Source organism: Thalassophryne amazonica, chromosome 1, assembly GCF_902500255.1.
Source record: "Thalassophryne amazonica chromosome 1, fThaAma1.1, whole genome shotgun sequence".
Classification (NCBI taxonomy): Eukaryota; Metazoa; Chordata; class Actinopteri; order Batrachoidiformes; family Batrachoididae; genus Thalassophryne; species Thalassophryne amazonica.
This window is the reverse complement of record NC_047103.1, coordinates 145,088,540-145,109,727: the sequence shown is the minus strand read 5'-3', so window position 1 is coordinate 145,109,727 and position 21,188 is coordinate 145,088,540. Positions and strand designations below refer to the sequence as shown.

The 21,188-nt window shown below is 43.4% G+C and overlaps 1 pseudogene; it reads left to right on the top strand.

Annotated features, from left to right (window-relative positions):
* The first annotated feature begins 15,764 nt into the window (after window positions 1-15,764).
* On the top strand, window positions 15,765-19,477 carry LOC117516062 (annotated as a pseudogene).
* The last annotated feature ends 1,711 nt before the right edge of the window (window positions 19,478-21,188 follow it).

The following is a 21,188-nucleotide window of genomic DNA, read 5'->3' as shown; positions in this document are numbered from 1 at the left end:
GAAGTCATTCAGCTTGCTGGGCCGGTTCGTCTTAGGAACTGGAATGAAGCATGTTGTCATCCAGAGGTTGGGAATTCTCCCTAACTGCAGGTTAAGGTTGAAGATACGTTGTAGTGGTTCTCCCAGTTCAGCCGCACAGGTCTTCAGTAGTCAAAGACATGCCTTGTCCTGGCCGGCTGCTTTCCGGGATGAAGCTTCCTCAAATGTCCTCTGACATAGTCCACAGTCCACGCCGTCCGGCGTTCCTCCTCGCTCAGCCATGGTGACTCCCGCGTCGCCTCCTTCTGTTCGCCCACTGATAGTGGGGCGACTCCTGTTGAGTTTGTGTCCAGGGTCAGTGTTCGCTCATGCTGCATCGAAAATTGCTCTCTGTGTCGCTCAATCTCCAGAGCAAAAGAGAGAACAAGTTCTCTCAATGACAGCGCCTCCCCCATCTAAGCAAGCACCTGCAGTCCACTTCTGCGTCCTCCTCTTCAGTTGGTGCCCAAGCAATGAAACCCCAGCTCACTCACACTACACCAATTACTCCGCGCCACACGCCCTCCAACCAGCCAATCACGAACCACCAGCTGGTACAGATGCAACTCATTTCGCAGTGACTCTCCTGATCTCAATCTTCTAATCAAACATTATTACAAATAGCAAAACACCATCAACCCCATGCAACATCTGAACTTAATGCAAACAGTTGATTTACATAGAACAGGAAAAGGTACACACATTTCCCTATAACTCAGATTTTGCACTGGGTTACATATACAACCCCAGTTGCAATGAAGTTGGGACACTGTAAAAAATGTAAATAAAAATAGAATACAATGATTTGCAATGATTCTTCAACCAATATTCAGTTGACTACAACAAAAAGACAAGATATTTAATGTTCAAACTGATAAACTTTATTGCTTTGTGCAAATATTTGCTCATTTTGAAATGGATGCCTGCAACACGTTTCGAAAAAGCTGGGGCAGTGGTATGTTTACCACGCTGTTACATCACCTTTCCTTCTAACAACACTCAATAAGTATTTGGGAACTGAGGACACTAATTTTTGAAGCTTTGTAGGTGGAATTCTTTCTCATTCTTGCTTGATGTACGACTTCAGTTGTTCAACAGTTCGGGGTCTCCGTTGTTGTATTTTGTGCCTCATAATGCGCCACACTTTTTCATGGGCGACAGGTCTGGACTGCAAGTAGGCCAGTCTAGTACCCGCACTCTTTTATTATGAAGCCATGCTGTTGTAACACGTGCAGAATGTGGCTTGGCATTGTCTTGCTGAAATAAGAAGGGACGTCCCTGAAAAAGATGTTGCTTGGATGGCAGCATGTGTTGCTCCAAAACCTGGCTGTACCTTTCAGCATTGATCGTGCCATCACAGATGTGTAAGTTTCCCATGCCATGGGCACTAACACCCCCCCATACTATCACAGATGCTGGCTTTTGAGCTTTGCACTGGTAACAATCTGGATTGTCTTTTTCCTCTTTTGTCCAGAGGACATAATGTCTATGATTTCCATAAACAGTTTGAAATGTGGACTCAGACAACAGCACACTTTTCAACTTTGCGTCTGTCCATTTCAAATGAGCTCGGGCCCAGAGAAGGTGGCGGTGTTTCTGGATGTTGGTGAGGTGTGGCTTTCGCTTTACATGCTAGAGTTTTAATTTGCACTTGTCGATGTAGCGACGAACTGTGTTAACTGACAGTGGTTTTCTGAAGTGTTCCTGAGCCAATGCCATAAGAACCTTTACACAATGATGTCTCTGGCATTGAGTGTTGGTTTTCGGCCTTGCCACTTACGTGTAGAAAGTTCTCCAGATTCTCTGAATCGTCTGATTATATTATGGTCTGTAGATGATGGAATCCCTAAATTCCTTCCAACTGAACCTTGAGAAACATTGTTTTTAAACTGTTGGACTATTTTTCATGCTGTTGTTCACAAAGTGGTGTTCCTTGCCCCAGCTTTGCTTGTGAACGGCTGAGCCTTTTGGGGATGCTCCTTTTATACCCAATCATGACACTCACCTGTTTACAATTAAGTGTTCTTTGAGCATTCATCAACTTTCCCAGTCTTTTGTTCCCCGGTCCCAAGTTTTTTGAAATGTGTTGCAGGCATCCATTTCAAAATGAGCAAATATTTGCAAAAAAACAAAAAGTCTATCAGTTTGAACATTAAATATATTGTCTTTGTGGTGTATTCAGTTGAATATAGGTTGAAGAGGATTTGCAAATCATTGTATTCCGTTTTGATTTACATTTTACATAATGTCCCAACTTCATTGGAATTAGGTTTGTAAATGAACGATAAGACAGTCTAAAAAAGTGGGTCTTCAATCTTGATTTAACAGTCCTCACTGTGTGGGACTGCCTTATAGATTCAGGTGGATCATTCCAGAGAGCAGGGCCATGGTAAGAGAAAGCTCTATGGGCTGTGATGGTTTTCACACCTCTGAGAGGCGCACTGACCCACAGTGACACACAGTGTTTTCGGTTTGATTGGGCAATGTTCACATCTAGTTCACAAAATTAATGCATGCCACAGAATTGCATATTACAATATTTTCTTTACGCACACCAAATGGGATGGACTGGTGGTGCTGTCCGACAGCTCCATGCGGCATCCGTTACATGTTTAACTGGTCACAATACGCTTGGCTGTGTAAACAAGCCATCTCAACTCGTTTTTCCTCCATTTTTTTCTGCTATTGCACCAGGGTAGGGTTAGAAATAGTAAAAACAACAACAACAAAAACACCACTAAAACATTACTCCTTTCTTTAAGGAAGCCATGACCTCAAAAAAAGAAATAAAGAGTGAGACTTGGCTAGGTTTTTCTCCACAATCATGCAGCAGCATACACGACATTCAATAAAGTTAATGATGAACAATATCACAAAGGATATGGTTAGAAATAGTGAAATGAAAAATAAACACACCACTAAAAATTACTCATTTATCTGCAGAAGCAGTGAAGGGACCACAAAAACAAAAGTGAGACCCGGCTCAGTTTGTATCCACAATCACACAGCAGCATACAAAAAATTCACCATTATCATTAAATACAAATATAAATATGTAAGTCTGCAACCCTCAATACAGATCCAGTCAACTGCTGTGTACAAGTGCCCAAAAATGGCAATTTTCTTCTTGTACAGCAGTAATTCAGTGCTAGAAAGATGCCTGGTATGTTTGCTTCCTTCACTATCAGGTTCAGACATGAGTTTATGTCTAAGCCTGTCCCACACTTTTCAGTATGTTCATTGTTTCTCGTGTCGAGTGGCCAGGAAGTGGCCAGGTCACGTGACTTCAAAGCCTCTATACCTGATCTATGATCGATTTTCTACCACTTAAATTTCATAAAAATTCGGCAAACTTTTTTTTTTTTTTTTGGCCTGAATCTTGTTCACAGCCAGACATGTGGACAAACAAATGGTAATAGAGACCATGATGTCTTTTGTGGCGGTAACCATCCTAAAATAAACCCGTGCATAGGTGCACATCCAAAAGAAAATACATTATTATAGCATAGCCACGTTGCCTGTGTCATCTCAGCAATGTTGGCCACTCAGTTTCTCCAAAAGGAAAAGGAACTACCTTTCTTTTTGATTCCAAAGTTTCCCCTTTTTCACTGAGAACAGTTTGCTGTTGATTTGGCAAATTGTCCCATTGAGGATACCAGAGCCAGACTTTAGTCAAACCTATTACATGGGCCAAATAAGTTGGATGAAATATTCAGAGGCCCTTGTTCAGAGATGTGTGACCATAAATAATTCACAAGGACAAGTTTGAAGCAAGTATGCATTTTGCTGTTTCCAGGGGGAACAACACACATCATAAATTCTAGATTCTGAATAGTTTATTCCAGTTATCACACAATTAGACTTCTTGTTGATCACCTGAATTCCAATGCAATATTGAACCAGACTAAAAAAGAAACTACGATAAATAAGTAAAATTGATTTATTTTCCTCCATGGAAACAAATCAAAGGCTGGGGAAACTATTTTCAATTTAGAGAACAAACTGAAATTCATTGCCAATTGCCATGGTTATTTCTGGAACAGAGAGAGAGAAAAAATACTAATAATAACGTGGACTGTAGTGTTTTGTCCTGCGCCAGCTTTGCAGTTGTGTAACCTCTAGAGGAATTCAAATCCGACACGACAATTTGTTATCATGGCACTTACCCGGACGGGGCTCCAGGCGTGTGCTGGGCTTTATGTGCACATGTGAATGGTAGGTGTAATTTTGACTCCAACAAACTCACTCATGTAACACATCTACTGGAATTAATTGTGAAATCCTTCTAATCAATAATGCTCACTCAGCCTTGGGGAGAAACAAAGAGGATACTTTCAGGTCTTTGTGTGCCAGGCACACAGGCTATAGTTATCACTCCAGCTGAGAAACGAGCTGCCAAGCATTAGTTTGGCTGCTGGTGAAGTTTAAAACTGTGCTTGAGGAAACAGAGGGGGAAATGATGAATGACATCTCAGAGGGAATAGCAGATGATGGCGGAAAGATGAAGCATGAAGGGGAATTAAACAACGTTGTGGTATGGAGGCATCATGCTTGGATTTCAGATCTGAGCTTTGTTTGAGGCCATTGGTGGCTTTGCTCCGTCCTTCAGGGTATATCTCTGTACACTAGTGATGAACTAGCAGCATTTTGTTTTACCTAGTTGTTCCCATGGCAGGAAGTATATACCCAAACACCTCACTGCCTTTCAGGAACCTGACATGCTACTGGGACATAAATAAAGTAGGCAATAGCTCCAGGAAGACAGCTTCAAAATGTCTTTCCTGCCAGCTCAGTCAAATGCTGCTGCTCAAGTTTCAACTTTTAAAAGTCTGTCTTCCTTTTATTTTTACACTGAGGTAAAAACAGTGATGTAATTAAAGCTTCAACTTTTGTGTGCTGAAATACACTGGTATTCACAGTGGATACTTCATTTGGGGAGTTAAAAGAGTTCTTAAAATTAATTGGAGACTTTCTGGATTCAACTCATTTTTTCACCAGGTATCAGAATAGAAATATTTTCCAAAAACCCGATTTAAATCCAGCAATGATGCAAAATTGTTTCTTGCATCATTATTCTACTGTTCAAAGAAAAGTGTCATTAGCTCTACAAATGCTACTGTAACTTGAAAGTTATAGTCATAAATTGTTGAATAGCACCATTACCAGAATGAGTCCTGTGTAGTTCAAAACCCAGGGATGGGGATAACACTACCTGTATCGAGTCCTATTCAAGACCAAGAACATAAGGGGTCAAGTGTGAGTTGAGTTCAGGGATTTTGGAGTGTTCGAGACTGAGTCAAGAGTTTTGTCCCTGGTGTCCTTAGACAGCTCTTTGGTCTTGGCTATGGTGGACAGGTTGGAGTGTGACTGATTGAGTGTGTGAACAGGTGTCTTTTATACAGGTAACAAGTTCAAACAGGTGAAGTTAATACAGGTAAAAAGTGCAGAATAAGAGGGCTTCTTAAAGAAAAATTAACAGATCTGTGTGAGCCAGAATTCTTGCTGGTTGCTAGGTGTTCAAATACTTATTTGCAGCAGTAACATACAAATAAAATATAAAAAATCATACATTGTGATTTCCGGATTTTTGTTTCTTTTTTTTATTTTTTAGATTATGTCTCTCACAATGGACATGCGCCAAAGATGAAAATTTCAGACCCCTCCATGATTTCTAAGTGGGAGAACTTGCAAAATCGCAGGGTGTTCAAATACTTATTTTCCTCACTGTATATATATATATATATATATATATATATATATATATATATATATATATATATATATATATAAGATAAGAGATAAGACTTTATTGATCTCACAGTGGAGAAATTCACGTTATGTCAGCTCTTAAAAAACACGTGTCGAGTAGAGGAAAATGTGCATCAAACAGCATGTGCATTTTTTTATTTATTTATTTATTTATTTATTTTGCATCATCACACTTAGCTTCATAGTGGAGTAGAGCAGAGAAGGTTATTCTTTCACCAGAACAGATCAAATCTAGGCTTGCATCGCATATGTACCATCTGGCAATTTGTACCTAAATTTTCTGGTCTTCTTTAAAGAAAATCCTCCACTATACCACTTCATCATGGCGCTGCATAACTGGAGATACAAAATTCAAAGATTACACTGTGCATAATTTCTCCAATCACAGTCACGTAAGCCTGTAAAATCTTCAGGATCATCTGGGTGTCTGGTGGCTTTACTTCCTCTTCTTCTTGCACAGTCACTTAGATTTACCAGACAGTGCCATGTTGTTTCTATTTCTTCATAATTGATGTAAATAAAGACATTCAGTGGCAGCTTTACCATCAGAGAGTCTCATCCACAACTACCACAAAAGACTCCAAGCTGTCATTGATGTTAAATGGGGCAACACACATAATTAAGAATAGGGGTATGTAAAAGTTTGATCAGAGTCATTTGGGTTGTTTCTGTTGTGTTATCATTCATATTCTATGAAAAATGGCAAAAAACAAAAACAAAAAAAAACATTCTGCCAGGGTATGTAAACGTTTGAGCAGAATTGTGTATATATACGAGAGTAGGCTGAAAAGTTCTAAGGCTCACCAAGAAGGAGAAATGCCATTTCAATAAAACTTGGCATGCATTAAGTTCAACTCTTCTGATGACTGTGTTATTTTCTTCCAGGTTGTGAGGTAGTTTGTGGTTCATAGCCAAGTTTGAAAGTTTGTGGTAGAGGGAAACGGCAAAAATGGACAAAATCTGGCATCGCGGTGTGATTAAGTACCTGCATAAGAAGGGGTTAAAGCCCAAGGACATTCATGCGGATATGGTTGCTACATTAGGGGATGAAGCTCCCTCCATATCTACAGTGCAGAAGTGGGCAGCTGAATTTAAGAGGGGCAGAGAGAGCCTTGAAGACGACCCAAGGTCTGGGCGGCCTGCAACAGCCACAACCTAGAAAAACATTGACCTTATTCATGAAATGGTGATGGACAACAGACGATCGACGATTAATCAGCTAGCAGATGCTGTGGGAATATCCCGTGAGAGAATTGAACACATTCTGCATGAAGAACGTGGAATGTCAAAGGTGTCAGCTCGGTGGGTGCCACATCTTCTGACGCCTGATCAGAAACGCACCAGGCTAGTCATGTCGAAGGCAAACGTGGCGCAATTTGAAGAGGATCCAGCCAATTACATGGAACGTTTTCTTACCCAGGATGAATGTTGGGTTCACCACTTTGAACCAGAGACAAAAAAAACACAATCAATGCAGTGGAAACACCCAAGGTCACCACCTCCAAAGAGGGCCAAGGTCGTTTCGTCTGAGGGGAAGGTCATGGTTTCAGTTTTCTGGGATGCCAAGGGCATTGTGTTCATGGACTATCTTGAAAAGGGACAAACCATAAATGGACAGTACTATTCTAACCTACTGAGACAGTTACACGAGGCTATCAAAAAGAAGCAACCAGGAAAGCTGACGAAAGGGGTGCTGTTCCATCAAGACAATGCCCCAGCTCACAAGTCAACAGTGGCCATGGCTACTATCCACGAGTGTGGATTCGAACTGGTAGATCACCCACCATACTCCCCTGAATTGGCACCCTCAGACTTTCATCTGTTCCCAAACCTGAAAAAAAAACTTGGCTGGGAAGCACTATCGGAGCAATGATGAGGTGATGGCTGCCGCTGAGGACTATTTTGACTCTCAAGATGAAAGCGTCTATGCCAAGGGAATCGAAGCACTCAAGCACTGCTGGAAGAAGTGTGTGGAGTTACAGGGAGACTATGTAGAAAAATAACCCTGAATTTGTTCAGTTTGACAACTGCATCATAGTCAGCCTTAGAACTTTTCAGCCTACCCTCGTATATATATATATATATATATATATATATATATATATATATATATATATATAAAATGTCTGTTTTCAAGACCAAGGATTTAATTTGACTTAACATTACTCTGTTTGTATTCAAAAGTGACATTTTTGTAGGGGGAGAGGCTCAGCAGCCCAGTTAGGTGTCAGCCTGAACAATGTATGATGTAGTATAAGAAAACTGAGTGTTCTAAAAGTCTGTTACAATTTTAATTGATGTATACACTTTTTCCAGTCTGAGACCAAGACTTCTTCTAGTCTGAGAGTGAGTCAACACTGACTAGAACTGCTTTCATTTTTGAAACAATACTGGACCTCTCAAGACCATTCTTGAGACCATCACCAGTCTCAAGTTGCCCCAAATAAATTATGTAATTGCAACAATAAAAACACATGACAAACATTGCCCTTAATTGCAGTAACCCAAAAATGAGCAGTCACCCCCCCACCACCACCACCCTGAAGGATACATAAAAACAAAACAAACAAGACCAGTACACACAAACACACGTAAATAATCAGAGTGATGAACATATGACATATGTACCATCAGGTCAGGTTTCAGAGCATGTGCTGGTGCCATAGGTTGTAGCAGCCACCATTTTATGGAACAGTCTTGCCCTGGAAGTCAACAACTCAATGGTTTCTTTCAAGATGTGGGAATGGACCATTTGGCAACTTATCTATTGCAGCCAGATGAAATGTGGGCATCCTTTTGGACTTCTAATGAGGTGTTCAGCACTGAGGAACTTACATGCTGGATCACACTCTAAGATGTGCCACAAGCTCAAAGTGTCATTGCTGACATTCTCTCTACCAGGAGATAGTACTGCTTGTCTTATTCTCCCTAAGTAATCACAAAGTCATTGGACACAAAGTCATTCCAATGGTACCCATGGATCCTCCAAAGATTCTCAGAAGTCATCGCCTTTGATCACTGGTTAGCCTTCAAGACTCACAACCACACAGTAACACATAAATACACAGTAAGATATAAATGACGAGGACCCAAAATTCTTCTGCAAATATATTGGCATTGTCAAACACCTCTGTCCAGCAAACTCATGACTCCATAAGTTCTTACCAGATGTCTCGACCTCAAAAGCTAAGGATCTAGAAAACTGAATGTCACTCTCAACATAAGTGAATGTCTCTACAAGTTCAACACTTTCTTTGAATACAGACACATTTCTGATGTCTGAGTCCAGGAGGTCAATGAAACCTGGATCTGTGTCTTGAACCAGAACCACAGCCTCTGAAGTGCTATAATCAGGAAGTCCACTAACTCTGCAGTGGTCATAGTATAATCTGTGAAGCAGTGTAAAATTGAATGTTGTTCAACTCAAAAATAGGAGTCAAATTCAAATTCTTCAGATTCTAAGTGAAAAAATACATTTATTTTTTTTGTTTATTGTAATGTGTCTTTATGTTGCCTTGATGAAAAAATTCTAAGTGATTTTACCTGAACATAAAAACAAGTCAGAAGAACAAACTGCATTTTTGTTTTTCCACTTAACTTCCTTGTCAACAAGGACAACATGGGATTTTTAAATCAAGAAAATATAAAGCCATGCTAGAAGAATAAATGCAAGCATTAACAGTGTACACACAGCATATTGCACACTTTACTTTATCCCCATGGGTGGGGGACAGTAAACATTGGAATTATTGAAATTATAGCGGCCATTAGCATGGAGAGAGCTAAATACCTTTAAATCATGGCAGCACTGAAAAGGAGACCATATTGGTGTTCTGTTAAATTAGGACCCCTGTGCAATGCTTCAAGTGGAGCATATGGTGCAACAAGGGACCCCTCAAACACACAGCAACTGTTTCACTGGGCAAGTCTCAGAGTAAGCAGGAGGCCATGTGGCTGCCTTTACATATATTACAGATTTCTCAAACACGTTACTTCTGGCTAATGTTTTGGCAATCTTGGTAACTTTTGCAGGTTTAGACATGGAATTGTGGTTTCATTTAACCACGTTGAACTGAAAAAGCTTGAAAAACAATGTAAGCCCATTTCAGGGTGCCATGCAAAGATCCATTCTCACATTTATGGAAGATGAAGATGTTGCAAAATAAGTGTACACTTGATATGAAAACTTTTAGAATATAATGTGAGAACTTGTAGAACAAAATTCTGAATTTTTATCATATTTTAACTCATATTAACCCTCTGGGGCTGACGCCGTCGTATACGACGGCTAAGACCAAGCTTTACTAGATTATAAATAACTTTTGAATGATATGAGATAGAAAATTACTTCTTTTTTTTTTTTTGCTGAAAGGTTAACTCGCGGACTTTCGAGCCAGCCATCGGCCATCTTTGTGCTCCTCATAGAAGCTGTGTGATGACGTGTGCAATGTGAGTGTCCAGTCGGAATTGGTTCACCATCACATGGTTTTCCAAAATCCAATCGTAGGGCAGATTTACCTCACGTGAAAAGTCAAAGATCGTTTTCAGGAGTGATGTGTTACTAGCTGGCCCGTTTGAATAGGCCCCTGGGTGCTCATTGAGTACATACTTTTAGTACATACTCATTGTGCCCTGCGCCATTACGCGCAGCAATCAGTGAAGCACATGGAGCAGACGGAGAGCCTCTGATGACAATCTCACGTGCTCAAACAAAGAGTGTGTAACTATCAGGATTGCTCCACTAGTTTGCATGTGAATGTTACTGGATAACTCTGTTGCTTTCTCTGCATAAAGCACTGTTTACCATATCAATTGACAACAAAATGCATAGACCATTTTGTATATATTGTTCAAAATGTGCATTTGTGTTTATTGTTTGAACCTTTTTGTTGTATAGTCTTTCACACTAGAACTCAAATTACCTTTATAAAGTGTCAAAACAGTTGTTTATTATAGTTTGCTGAGTGTTTTGAATAAATGTGTGTGGAAAATTATATTTCGCTTTATTTTTTTCCTTGCCTATTTCTGATTGTAAACCTTTATTACACTTATAAAACACAACAAAAACATATATATTCTGAAAGCACAGGTTGTCCTGATCAAAAGAGACATAAAACTTGATTGTGGGATGCAGGGAGAGCTGTTAACAGCAATAATAAAACATTTATGCCAGGCGAGTGAACTGTCCAAAAAATGCCCTCAGACCCCAGAGGGTTAAAATTTAACACGAGTGAAAATATGATACAGTTTTCATTTTTGAATGTTTATTTATTTATTTATTTATTTTTCTCCCCCTGTCTGCATATATAGTAATGGTAAATGCCACACTGGCAGAACCATTTATGAACATTAATACACATATATGTAATTTATTCTTTGCAAGACAGAAGGTATGTAGTGCGTGAGTGAATGTGGGTTGTGTGTGACCCCATCCGCCCTTCCTGATCAGCCTACAACATCCTACTCCAAGCCAACCGACAACTTCTATCAGGAAGGGCCGACCACCAAAACAACACAAAGACAGACAAGAATGAGAGACAAGTGGTGAAGACAATAACTGTGACGTGAGACACCGAGGAGACGGGGCCCCAACCATACAACATACCATGACAAACAACCACACATGAACAAACAGTGACAGCAACAGTCTGTTGTCTAATTAGTGAGCATCCATACCTTAATCTAGAACACTGTAGTGTTAATCCTCTTAAGAGCACCCAAAAACTGAATTGTGGTGACAGCCACAAACACACAACCATCCACACACAGAGACCCAGATCACAGCTAAATATCCGATCACTACTGTGGCTGGTGTGTTGGGCCAAGACAAGAGTACAGAACCTTACCATATGACATGGACCACTCCGGCATGTCAGAAGCCACGCGTCCAGCCGCGAGCACCGACGGAAGTGGGTCCAGGATGCAGGGCCCTGGGGGAACCAGGAGAAAAGGGGCAGAGGAAGGGCACAGGGGCCAGGAAAGGCGGCCCCCAGAGCCAACAGGCAGCACAGCAAACCAACAGGGGAGCAGCCCGACGGCGCCGGAACGCACCCCGACCCCCCCCACAGAGGCACAGGAAGCCGCCCCAAACCCAAGGGAAGCACACAGGGTGCCGGCATAGGCCCACCAATAGGGGGAGCCCCAGAACCACGCCACCAGGGCCACGGCCCCGAGGGCGGGAGCGAGCGGCGGCAAGAATGGGGTGCAAAGGAGCCACTGCAACCGAATCCAAAGTACAAGGTAGGGACCACCGAGCCACACAAGGGCGGGGCCCAGCCCCCAGACAAGGGGCGAGGCCCAATCCCGGGGCCAGGAAGAGGACAAGGCCCCCCGACAGCCAGGCTCCCCAGTGCAGCCAGCAGAGCCCCCCAACCCACCCCCACCCCAGATCCCACCACAACCAGCAAAGAACATGACCAGGAAACCACCCGAGCGAGAGTGGGGCCCATCCCGTGGAGACAACAGCCCCCCATCCCCCCAGCAGCATTTTTGAATGTTTAAACAGTCACAAAAATTAAGTGAATTTGCAATCACAGGTAAAACAAATATAAAAACAACACATTGTAAGCTTATAAAAAAATAATAATAAACATAATAAAAAACATTGTACTTTGTAATTTTCATTGATAAAATAGTCATACCTGAAAAAAAATCACAGAAATGGGTATCATTGATATGTAAATAAACACTACAGTTACAATATTTTTTCACCTTTTTCAGTTTTGCAGTGCAACTACAAGTCAGTGGTTACAACCTCACATAACATTCTACAAGTACTTACATAACATTTCAATGTTCTCACATGAAGTGTAAAAAGCTCTAATGTTTTGCAACGTCTTTCAAATTTGAAACATTGTCCTCACTTTGGTAAAACCTTAGAGGGTGTCGATGAAGACTCAGAGTATTCTGCCATTGTGCCATGGATAATTTTTAAACATAAGATTTCCCATACTTTGGTAATCTGTTGCATCTCTGTTTAGCCAGTAATGCTGTTGTACTTGCCGTGACATCACCAGGTGGATTTCCAGAAGTGGATTAACTTGGCTCAAGTTTGTCTACAGGCAAGACATAAACTTAACAATGTGAGTTAACTTTATTTATAAAACATAAGGCAGCAATTGTATTTAAGTTTTTAAGTTGAAGTTTTTAATAGTGTATATTGCCAGATGTTTGAGGAACATTCAAATGTTGCTTCCAAAATGGTTTAGGGAAATTTGTACTTTAATTTTGATTTTTTTTGTGTGTGTGTGAATATTCTTGGGCAATTGCACCAGTCAGCTTGAATTTAAAACCAGAAAAAAAAAAGTGTTCACCTTGTTTGTCCCTCAATATGTCATTTGCAGCAATCAATCCATCCACGACAGGGATAGCTCCACAAGGGCACTGGCTGATTGTCACTTGTGATTGGCCATGTGTCCCTTGTTTGTTGATAACTGAAACCCAGTACTCATTTCACTCATTGCACCACATCAGTTCCTAATTAGGAAAAACAACACCACAAGTACAACACAGGGACCATTGTGGCTATGTTAAATGAACAGTAGTGAAAAGAAGCCTGATTAACAAATGAAACACAGGCACTCAATCATGACTTTAAATTATTGTGTTGATGCAAGGCATTCTAGGATATGACGTGGACACTCCCACCCAGGGTCAGCAATATGAATGCAGCAACATCACATGATAATGTAATGTAAGTCATGTAATGCAAGTCTCAATCTATTTTCTTCTCCCTTATAGGGCTATTCCACATTGTGCCGTTCCTTCCAGTTTCATCCTGAATATCAAAATCAGGATACATTTTGAAGCATGATAGTAACTTCTTGATCCATCTTTGTGAATCTTTAACAGACACTTTTCAATTCAGTTCAGTTTATTTCATTTATACGTTGCCAAATCACAACAAATCAAACTTGGTATGTAGAGTAGTCACGGCCATCATCAGTGCCAGTTTTAAAATCAGGGTCCAGTTTCAGACTGTTCAAAAATGTCATCCATATTCACATCATGGCTTGTGCATGGTAATTTCTGTGTAGGTGATTGTAGCAGAATGGTGCGTTGTGGGATAGGGGTGTAATCGTAACCTTTGTTTTTAAGTATTCTTCAGTACGTAGGTTCTTCTGTAATGGTGTGACAAAGGATAGGGCGGAACTCTCTTAAGAAATGGGACATAACTTGTTACTTTTGTGTTGGTAGCCAATATACAGATACAGATTCTTTATTGTCATTGTAACTAGTACCACGAAAGGTAAGGTGCAAGCCTTTCAGTCCAAATATATACCTGAGTAAGCCACACGCAGACTTGAAATGTCTGGAGAAGAAATGAAAATGAAACATGAATTTTAACTGTATGAAAGAGGTATGTCCAGAGCGCAAATTTAAAAAGGAAATTATATATACGAGGTCTATTAGAAAAGTATCCGACCTTATTATTTTTTTCAAAAACCATATGGATTTGAATCACATGTGATTACATCAGACATGCTTGAACCCTCGTGGGCATGCGAGAGTTTTTTCACGCCTGTCGGTGACGTCATTCGCCTGTGGGCTGGCTTTGAGTGAGGAGTCGCCCACCCTCTCGTCGTTTTTTCATTGTTTAGGAATGGCTCAGAGACTGCTGCTTTGTTTGATCAAAATTTTTTCAAAACTGTAAGGCACAACTGAGTGGACACCATTCGATAAATTCAGCTGGTTTTCTGTAAAAATTTTAAGGGCTGATGAGAGATTTTGGTCTGGTAGTGTCACCGTAAGGACGGCCCACGGCGCCTGACAGCGATCTGCGCTTCGAGGCGGCAGCGTCTCACCGTTTCAAGTTGAAAACTTCCACATTTCAGGCTCTGTTGATCCAGGAAGTCGTCAGAGAACAGAGAACTTTCAGAAGAAGTCGGCATGAGGAGTTTATTCGGACATTCCATTGTTAACGGACATTTTGTAATGAAAGAACGTGCGGGCAGAGTCGCATGTCGGGTCGTGATAGGACTTACACCTCCGTTGGAAACCTTAACGGGCAAGTTGGAACATGCCCAAGCTGTTAAACAATTTCTCAGTTACTCACTTGTTGAAAGCCATCAAAAGCCGCCTGAATTTTACAAATGGTTTTCAACACGGAGGTGTTTTTCCTGTCGCGGCGCACACAGATTTGCCGAGTCATCACGGAAAAAATTTGGCGAATTTGCGCGCACGTCTTTCATTAAAAAATGTCCTTAAGCAGTGGAATGTCCGCATAAAGTCCTCATGCCAGCCTCTTCTGAATCTTCTCTGTTCTCTCATGACGTCCTGGGTGAATTAAGCCTTAAATTAGGATGTTTTCAGGTCAAAACAGGCCGACGACAGCGCCTGGAAGCGCTGCATGACGTCCTGCTCTGTGGGAAGTCCTTACAGCGACAGAAACACCCCATAATCTCTCATCAGCCGTTAAACTTTTCACAGAAAACCAGCTTAATTTCTCGAATAGTGTCCACTCGGATATTCCTCACAGGTCCAGAAAAAATGTTGATAAAGCAATGCGCGCCGTCTCGAGCAGCAGGTGAAACATAGGAATTCAGCCGAGAGGGCGGGACCACATCTCACTCAAGGCCTGCCCACAGGGAAATGACGTCACCGACACGCGTGAAAAAACTCACTCATGCGCACGAGGGTTCAAGCATGATTGGTGTAATCGCACGTCATTCAAATCCATATAGTTAATAAAAAAAATAAGTAAATAGGCTAAGATGGGATGTGTGCAGATGGTGCAGGTGTCACGGCGCGCAGTGACCCCCCCTGGTGAGACGCAGAAGGAGCTAGGCCCGGAATCAAACCACAGTGCTCAGAACTTCCAGGTGTCACAAACACCAAACCCACACAGACCACCAGAACATCGTCAGGTTAAATGGCCCCAAGCAAATAAGGAGCAGGAATGGTGCCAGTTTGATGAAGACATCAATTCCATCTTGGAAGCAACAGCCAAGGGGGAAGTCAATCGACATCTCCAGACCATGACTACCATCATCATCAGCTTAGCAACTGAGAGATTTGGCCTGGAGGAGAAGAAGGTGGTAAAGCTTCCCTATACCAAGAGCAACCGAGCAAACAAGATCCAGCAGCTCAGGCAGGAATTGAAGGTCCTGAAGCAGCGGTTCAAGGAGGCAAATGAGGAGTAGAGGGGACCTCTGGCAGAGCTGCGAAGCATAGTCCGTAAGAAGCTCATGACCTTGAGGAGGGCTGAGTGGCATAGGAGGAGGAGGAAGGAAAGAGCCAGGAAGCGCACTGCCTTTCTAGCAAATCCATTTGGGTTTACAAAACAGCTGCTGGGGCAGAAGCGCAGCGGCCAACTTACCTGCCCTAAAGCAGAGATTGACCGCCACCTGGCTGCAACCCTCGCAGATACATGCAGGGAGCAAGATTTGGGCCACTGCAAGGCCTTGATTGACCCACCTGTACCAACGCTGGACTTTGATGGGAGGGAGCCCAGCTGGAAGGAGATCCAAGAGGTGGTCAAGAAGACAAGATCAAGCTCAGCCCCAGGACCTAGTGGAGTACCTTATAAGGTGTACAAGAACTGCCCAAAGTTACTCCACAGGCTCTGGAGGATCCTGAAGGTGATCTGGAGGAGAGGAAAGGTTGCTGAACAGTGGCAGTTTGCAGAAGGGGTATGGATTCCAAAAGAAGAAGAGTCTAAGAACATCGACCAGTTTAGATCCATCTCCCTGCTCAGTGTTGAAGGGAAACTATTCTTCAGCATTGTCGCCAGGCGTCTGACAGACTACCTCTTGAGGAACTCCTACATCGACACCTCATTCCAGAAAGGAGGGATCCCGAAGATACTGGGGTGTCTGGAACACAACGGGGCAGTCACCCAGCTCATAATGTAATTCATTATTATCAGGTTGTCCTAAAAGTTCCCTGAAAAGCCTTCAGTTAATTCAAAATGCTGCAGCTAGAGTACTAACGGGGACTAGAAGGAGAGAGCATATCTCACCCATATTGGCCTCTCTTCATTGGCTTCCTGTTAATTCTAGAATAGAATTTAAAATTCTTCTTCTTACTTATAAGGTTTTGAATAATCAGGTCCCATCTTATCTTAGGGACCTCATAGTACCATATCACACCAATAGAGGGCTTCGCTCTCATACTGCAGGCTTACTTGTAGTTCCTAGGGTTTGTAGGAGTAGAATGGAACCAGCTCCCAATTCGGATCAGGGAGACAGACACCCTCTCTACTTTTAAGATTAGGCTTAAAACTTTCCTTTTTGCTAAAGCTTATAGTTAGGGCTGGATCAGGTGATCCTGAACCATCCCTTAGTTATGCTGCTATAGACTTAGACTGCTGGGGGGTTCCCATGATGCACTGAGTGTTTCTTTCTCTTTTTGCTCTGTATGCACCACTCTGCATTTAATCATTAGTGATTGATCTCTGCTCCCCTCCACAGCATGTCTTTTTCCTGGTTCTCTCCCTCAGCCCCAACCAGTCCCAGCAGAGGACTGCCCCTCCCTGGGCCTGGTTCTGCTGGAGGTTCCTTCCTGTTAGGGGGGAGTTTTTCCTTCCCACTGTCACCAAGTGCTTGCTCACAGGGGGTCGTTTTGACCATTGGGGTTTTTACGTAATTATTGTATGGCCTTGCCTTACAATATAAAGCGCCTTGGGGCAACTGTTTGTTGTGATTTGGCGCTATATAAATAAAATTGATTGATTGATTGATAAGGGAAGCCAGAGAGAACAAAGGTGACCTAGTCGTGCTGTGGTTGGACCTCACAAATGCGTATGGGTCCATACCTCACAAGCTGGTAGAAGTGGCACTTCGCCGGCATTATGTTCCAGCCAAGTTTAGAGACCTCATTCTGGAGTACTACAGCAGGTTCAGTCTGAGGGTCTCAGCCGGGTCCACAACATCGAACTGGCATAAGTTGGAGAAGGGAATTAGTACTGGATGCACAATTTCAGTGATCCTCTTCTCACTCCCCATGAACATGCTGGCGAAGTCTGCCGAGGTTCAGTGCAGAGGGCCCCTAACTAAGTCCAGCATCAGGCTGCCTCCCATCAGGGCCTTCATGGATGACCTGACTGTGACAACACCAAATGTCGCAGGGAGCAGGTGGATCTTGATGGGTGCTGGAGGAACTAACCACCTGGGCCCGTATGACCTTCAAGCCTGCAAAATTCAGATCCCTTGTGCTGAAGAAAGGAAAGGTTACCAACAAGTTCCACTTTACACTTGAAGGCACCCAGATTCCATCCATCACCAACAAGCCAGTGAAGAGCCTGGGGAAGGTTTTTGACTGCAGCCTGAGAGATACAGCAGCCATCCAGTCGACCAACCAGGAATTAGAAGGTTGGTTACCACCGTGGACAAGTCAGGTCTCCCGGGCAAGTTCAAAGCCTGGGTGTACCAGCATGGTATCCTCCCAAGAATTCTCTGGCCCCTTTTAGTGTACGAGGTACCGATTTCCACAGTCGAAGGCTTTGAGAAGAGGGTCAGTAGGTTCCTGCGGAAGTGGCTGGGTCTGCTGCGAAGTCTGAGCAGCATCGCCCTGTATGGGAAAAAACAACATGCTGAAGCTCCCCATCAGCAGCCTGAATGAGGAATTCAAGGTGAGCCGCACTAGGGAGGTGCTGCAATACAGAGAGTCATGTGACCCAAAAATCTCTCAGGCTGGGATAGAAGTCAGGACTGGGCGGAAATGGAGGGCAGCAGAGGCCGTAGATTTCGCCGAATCACGGCAGCGGCACAGAGCTCTGGTGGGGACAGTGGTGCGGGGAAGAGCAGGCCTGGGCTGCAGGACAACACCTCGCTACAAGGCAAAGGGGAAAGATAAGAGAGTACTGCTCCTGGAGGAAGTGCGAGTGGTAGTTGAAGAAGAGAGAGCAGGCAGGATGGTGGGAATGCGGCAGCAGGGAGCCTGGACGCGATGGGAGCAGGCAGTGGAGCGTAAAGTCACTTGCACCGAGCTGTGGAGAGCCGAGCCCCAGCGCATAAAATTTCTGATCCAGGCTGTCTATGACGTACTGCCAAGCCCGTCCAACCTGTTCTTGTGGGGGAAGGTGGAGTCTCCAGTGTGTGCTCTGTGCCAAAAGAAAGGGACCCTGGAGCACATCTTGAGCTGCTGTCCGAGAGGCCTGAACGAGGGGCGCTACCGTTGGCGGCATGACCAGGTCTTGAAGGCCATAGCAAACACCATCTGCATGGGGATTACGCAGTGCAAGTGTCTTCGCCCAGTGAAGAAGACCATTTCCTTCGTCAGAGCTGGGGAAGAACCAACAGCTGCCACCAGGACCTCTTCTGCTGGCCTTCTAGCATTAGCACAAGACTGGGAACTGAAAGTGGACCTAGGAAAGCAATTAAGGTTCCCAGAGAATGTAGCCAAAACATCTCTAAGGCCAGATGTGGTGCTGACCTCAGTGAGCTCCAAGCAGGTGGTGCTCCTAGAACTTACGATCCCCTGGGAAGATCGTATCGAGGAGGCCATTGAGCGGAAGAGGGCCAAGTACCAGGATCTGCTGGAGGAGTGTTGTCGCAACGGATGGTGAGCAAGATGTGAGCCCATTGAGGTGGGATGCAGAGGGTTTGCAGGCCAGTCCCTCTGCAGGGTCTACAACATCCTGGACATCACTGGGGCCAACAAGCATAGAGCCATTAAGGAAGCCACAGAGGCAGCAGAGGTTGCCTCAAGGTGGCTGTGGATCAGGCGAGGAGATCCGTGGGTAGGGTAGCACTTCCTGGACACAAGCTGAGGGATTGATCACCCCTGGCTGGGTCGCCCGGAGGAGAGTGTATGATGTTTGGAAGACCCGAAACACTCTGTGATCCCGGGTAACATCACTGATGATGTGTCCAGGATGCATCACTAGTTGATGTATGTTACAAGCTATATATATATATATATATATATATATATATATATATATATATATATATATATATATATATATATATATATATATAAGAATGAAGTAGCAATAAATAAATGAATAAATAAAAATAAGACATTGCATAAAAAGAAGACAAAGGTACACACAAAACTGTGGATATTTCAGTGGCAGTGCATATTGCACATAAACAAATATTTCACTCATGTCAAGTGTGGAATGTGAAATGGCTATTTGGTTCCAGTGGCATTCATAGCTCTGACAGCAATTGGATAGAAACTGTTTTTCAATCTATTTGTACTTGCTTAAATGGCCCTGTACCCTCTGCCTGATGGCAGTAGCTCAAACAGAGAGTGGCCAGGGTGGGTTGAGCCCTTTAGAATGGTGTTGGCTCTCCTGAGACAGTAAGAGCTGTGAAGGTTCCCCAGTGTGGGTAGAGGGCACCCAGTGATCTTCTATGCCATTTTGGTAAACCTCTGGAGCTCTTTCCAGTTTGACCCCGTGCACCTTGGCAAACCACATACAAAGGCAAGATATGAGGATGCTCTCCGTGTTAGAGTGGTACTAAATGCCACTTCACACATAACACGAATGAGGCCAAATGGTGCACAAAGAAGGATTTGAATGGTCCTCCTGAAAAATCCGAGCTGCACTCGAACTCCTCGTACAGCAGTCACCACAACCGTTTCTAGCACATTCGTGTCACGCATGTGCTAGAAACCTAATCAAGCACGGGACAAGATGAGGTTGTACTCCTAACTGACCGTGGTCACAGCATTCGTACGGCATGACCGCGGTAGAGGGGCTGAACAAAACTATTTGGCCACGTCGAACCCTGGCCGAAGGCTGTGATTGAGCCAGCCTTCATACCAGCGGCCAAATGAGGGCGAATGGCACCCAAAAGGTCATTCAATCCACACTTGGCCAGAGTTGAGATGCCACCCACAAAGTTCCAACAGTATTCGCGGGACGCTTAGAAAATGCGGGCCCATTCACGTGGCCAGCATGCATGTAGTGCCTAGGACACCACTGTTGATGCGCAAGAGGGCGGTCAATGTGTCATGTCCACCCTGGAGTACCATGAATAGTGTGCAATTGTGTCATGCCCCTCCGAGCACCATGACTGACATGCGAGTATGTCGTGTCCACCCAATCCAACATTGTTGAGGTGTGGCTGAGGTGATGAAAGCTGGAACGGCAGGGTGATCGCTGTCGAGTGTAGCATGCACTGCTGGAAGGCTGTGATGTCCATAGTGGACATCATTTAACAAATACATTGTCATTCCCTCCCATAGGTTACACAATGTATATGAGACATTATGATCATCCCAGCTGTAATACATGACATGTAGGTGCACACAGCTCGGAGCACTGCCGTCAAACACAGCTGACCGGGATGTCAGAGCTGTGGAAAACCCAAGATGACATATTCGGCATGTCCCTCTGGAGGTGAAATTACCAGGCACCCACGCTTCCACAACAGAGATAAAATAAATATTTGCTGAGTCCACAAAATAAAATAACAGAATGTTCACACTGGCCAGAAGTAGAAAAG